This window comes from Carassius gibelio, chromosome B2 (assembly GCF_023724105.1).
Source record: "Carassius gibelio isolate Cgi1373 ecotype wild population from Czech Republic chromosome B2, carGib1.2-hapl.c, whole genome shotgun sequence".
In the NCBI taxonomy this organism is placed as follows: Eukaryota; Metazoa; Chordata; class Actinopteri; order Cypriniformes; family Cyprinidae; genus Carassius; species Carassius gibelio.
Window position 1 is genome coordinate 7493580 of NC_068397.1, and position 5132 is coordinate 7498711.

The window sequence follows — 5132 nt, forward strand, 5'->3', positions numbered from 1 at the left end:
TTAAACAAAAAATATTGTGTCAAAGCAACTGAACAACATTCATTAGGAAAACAGTGTGTCAATAATGCAAAATTGACAGTTAAAGGCAGTTTATCATTGAATTCAGTGATGTCATCTCTGTTCAGTTTAAATAGTGTCTGTGCAATGATTTGCAATCAAGTCAACGATATCGCTGTAGATGAAGTGACCCCAACTAAGCCAGAGGTGACAGCGGCAAGGAACCGAAACTCCATCGGTGACAGAATGGAGAAAAAAACCTTGGGAGAAACCAGGCTCAGTTGGGGGGCCAGTTCTCCTCTGACCAGACGAAACCAGTAGTTCAAATCCAGGCTGCAGCAAAGTCAGATTTTGCAGAACAATCATCTGTTTCCTGTGGTCTTGTCCCGGTGGTCCTCTGAGACAAGGTCTTTACAGGGGATCTGTATCTGGGGCTCTGGTTGTCCTGGTCTCCGCTGTCTTTCAGGGCAGTAGAGGTCCTTTCTAGGTGCTGATCCACTATTTGGTCTGGATACGTACTGGATCCGGGTGACTGCAGTGACCCTCTGATCTGGATACAGACTGGATCTGGTGGCCACGGTGACCTCGGAATAAGAGAGAAACAGACAAATATTAGCGTAGATGCCATTCTTCTAATGATGTAGCAAGTACATTGGGTGTTATGGGAAGTATTCCCGGTTCCGGTTTACCTAATTAATGCAGCCTAAAAATTATTTAACAGATTTGGATATTAAAAGCATATTAGTGTGTTATGTGTAAGCCAGGGTAAAGAGATGGGTCTTTAATCTAGATTTAAACTGCAAGAGTGTGTCTGCCTCCCGAACAATGTTAGGTAGGTTATTCCAGAGTTTAGGCGCTAAATAGGAAAAGGATCTGCCGCCCGTTGTTGATTTTGATATTAGGTATTATCTAGTGAACTTTACATCATACTTTAAGTATACTTCTATGTCCCTATTCAGGTTTCAATTAGTTTAGATTTTGTTATATGAATATCTGAACATCCAAACCATAAAAGGGTATCTGCTTGTAAACAAAAACATTTTATTCTAGCTTCATGCGCTCTTTTTTTTTTTTTTTTAGACACTTTAATGTGGGTCAGTTTCATAAAAAATAAAGAAATAACATTTTGAACAAAAAGGTGAAAAAAAACCCCTATGAATTGGATAGAGAATGATAATTAAAATGTAGACGGAGTCGATCACCACCCCAAAGCTTGACTGTAATAATTACCTCTTCATCGGTCAACATTTTAGTTCATAACTATACAGTTTTGATACTGTTTCATGTCAGATGATCGTGTTAGATTACATGTGTTAGTATCTGGTGTTTCATTTTATCTTCTTCACTTGTTTTTTTGGAAATTGTGTGCATAAGATGTGTTACTAGCACCCTCTACTGTATAATAATGAAAACACGGATTCTAGGAGTATAGCTCAAATATATTTTGACATTTGTAAATATAAGTCAAATATACTTAAATGTAAATTTAAGTATATTTCTGAGGAGTACATAAAGCCCATTTCTGAGAAGTACATAAAAAGTCAACTAAAAGCATACTTTCCTATTTTTTTAGTTTAAAAGAAGTATACTAATAGCACACTTGAATAAACTTATTTTTTTAAGGGCAGAGCTAGACAACACTAGACCAGATCTTGTCAGATAGATCTTGAGACTTTTTAGGTCGAGTAGAGTTTGCAATCTCTGACCGAGGTCATTTGCTGGCTTCAGTTGCAGCCATTTTCTGCCAGCTGGCGACCTGAAATGTTGAACTTCTATTGGGTAAACTGGCAGTGGGCTGCTTCACGTTGTGCCTAACAATGACCCTTAGCTGTTATAAATGCACTGTAAACCACGCTTCTTGGGGCTTATTGCTTTATTTCAAAGCCAAATAACTGGCTGTAGCATTGTTTTTCAAATAAACAAATATGTGAACTTAGCATGTTTCCTAAATATCTGCAAACATATTGCAGTAATGTTCTGCTTTACTACAGTTGAGTACAGTACTGTCCGACTCCACACTTTTGTGATGAAATGTGGCTTTGACTGCTGGGTCAAAGGTGCATTACAGCCACATAGGGTGAAACCCTGGGACAACCATGCTCCTGGCAAGCTACCATACTGCAGAGTTCAACTCCAAGCCCAATCAAACACACATTAACATGCTAATCACAGTTTTAAAAGTTAGTTGAAAATTACAGGCAGGTGTGTTGGAGCAGGGCTGGAACTGACGTCTGCAGCAAGCTATCTCTCTATGAGGAGGGTGTGAGAGCCCTGCCTTTCAGTCCTGTGGACTTCATGGACATGTTCATATACAGTATACAGTACAACGTATAAAAGTATACAAGTACAAAGTTTGCCATCTAGCACAGGGTCTAAGCTCAGCTTCATCCAGCATGTATACAAGTTTAATCATACTACAAGCAACCTCATTGAATGTGACACACACTATGTATTTTATCCTTCAAAAATTAGATTTCTTAGACAAAGGTGTCAAATCTTGCTCTTGAAGGGCCACTGTTCTGCAGAGTTTAGCTCCAGTCTTAATTAAATACACATAAACCATTTAATCAAGGTCTTCAAGATTACTCTGTAAATGACTAAAAATGCAGCAGCACGTCTTGTTTTCAGTTAGCCCAAGAGAGCCCATTTCACACTGTTTCTCATCTCTCTGCACTAGCTACCAATCGCAGCTGGTCATCAAGTTCAAGTCATTGGTGCTTGCCTATAGAACAGCCATGAGCTCCACAGCCTCCTACCTCTGCTCTCCTCTAAGCATTTACATCCCCTCCAGAATGCCATTCATTTTTTTTCTGTTATCTTATTATCACTACCCTAGTTTTAAACTATTTTGAACGATCATTGAAACCTTGTATAACAGGCACTTCTTGTGTTTATTGCTATCTTATGGTAAATTGCTTGTAAATCCTCAATTGCAAGTCACTTTAGATAAGGCCATCTGCCAAATGAATAAATGTAAATGTAATGTTAATGTACTAAAAACTTCCAGGGAACTGTGTTGTGGCAGGTTAGAGCTAAACTCTGCAGGACTTAGGGTGTATTCACACCAGGAAATCAGCTAGTTCACTAGCGTTGGTCCGGACCAAATACAATGTTGATTTCGTTTTTGTTTTGTGTGGTTCCGTTTCACACTACCCTTTTTGCAAGTGAACCAGAAATTGTAAAGAAAACCACATGTGTGCTTGAGGTCATCCATTCATTGGTTCATCCATTCAACTGTACCAGAGTTCATTTGGAAGCAGACTGAGACCACTTCTTCAGCTTGGTCTCGATATTGTTGTTTGGTCTGCACCCAAGAGCGATTGATATATTCACACCTGCCCAAAACATTCGCACCAAGAGGGGAAACGAACTTGAGTTCAAATCAATCTAACCAAACAAGACAAGTGTGAATACACTCTTAAATTCTATCCCTCCAGGAGCAAGATTGGACACCCCTGAACTAGACAGATGAACTCTGCATGTTCATATAATTATAAGTCCGAAGTATACTTTGCACCATCTCACAGACAATGTGTATGACATCATTTTTGGCATCAGCATAGTCTATGTCCATGTGGACCAGTTAATCTAGCCGAGTAAACTTGATCTGCTACTTGTATTACTTATATTTTTGAGGAAGTTAAGTTTTCAAATGGTATTTAGTTACTTGACACTACGTCTCAGACTTTTGAAGGAAACTTTGCAAGTATGCTGTCACATACTTGTGTAGAGTATTTTTGATTTTAGATGGAGTGTGAAATATATTACTGGGGAGTCATCTATGTTCTGTTGTGTCTGGGAGTTCATAGATGAACTGGATGTCAAGTGGACAGATGGGAGAGGCTGGTGACTTGATTCAGAATAACCAAGTGTATTTATTGTCTTGGGTGTAGGCTACTGTTTGATGAAGGATTGGAAGTACCATAGTTAATGCCATTGGAATCGTCTTGAAGTTGATTCTGGCAGTCAGTACAGTTGAGGTATAATATAAGAGAGTTTGCAGTCGTCAAACACAAGTTCTCTTTGTTTCAAGAGAATGTGGCAAATAAAGTTGAAGAAGGAATTGAGATTCAGTTGACTGAATCCTCTTTATTGTGGAACATGAATTAGCAGAACATTTAAATTTCTGCATTTAGCAGACGCTTTTATATAAGGCTACACATTATTTTACCAGTATGTGTGTTCCCTGGGAAATGAACCCATGACCTTTCGCAATGCTCTACCACTGAGCCACAGGAACAACAGGTTTCTTCTACTCAGGGGCGTAGCCATCTTTTCTAAGCATTATGTCGTGTTGAGAAAGTGGAGTTCAGGGTAGATGTTGTTATCTGCAGAAGTAGACTGTTCTTGTGACTTCAGAAGCAGGGATCAAAATTGAGTTTTGACAAATCAAAATTAGCTTCAGTAAGTAAAGTTGGCTAAAACATGTTTAACTTAAATGTCATTTAAATATATTTATCAGGTAAACTGCAGACTACTAAAGCAAATGATTATTTGTGGTCCCTAGTAAGAAGGAGCTAGGGGAGCTGGTGTTTAAGAGATTTGGATTGTTTGACATACTGTGGTATTGACATACTGTATCAAGATAACCAGTAAGATAATACGCTACAATCCATTGTAAATAGAAGTGTTCTCTATAACACTTTTAGGGGAGAGAGAGCAGCTGAAGGAGTTGATGTAAGCTGAGAGTGTCTATATGAATGTTAAAATCACCAAGATGGGTGTTGGGGAAACTTCTCTAAAGTTGTTTCAACATGTGGTCAAAAATGAAGAATGGAGTTACACAGCATTTCCTGTTTACCGGAAACGAACCCATCATGTTTTTTCATGGTTTAAGGCCTATTATGTATATTTTACAAAATCACACATGATTTTTTCTTTTTTTAATAAAGCCAGCTCCTAATAATAAATGAGATGATTTCTTTAAATTACTTTGTTGTGCTTACAACCAAAGAATTAAATTAGGCATATAGATCATATAAACAAAGTGCAGAAGCCAAAAAGCATTCACGATGTAACAAACCAAAGAATTTCTCTAAATTAGGCAAAATATTTAAAAGGTCCAACTAAGCAAGTAAGAAGGTTATATCAATGTATTAATTATATTGATGCAACGAGAACGCATAAAAAAAATA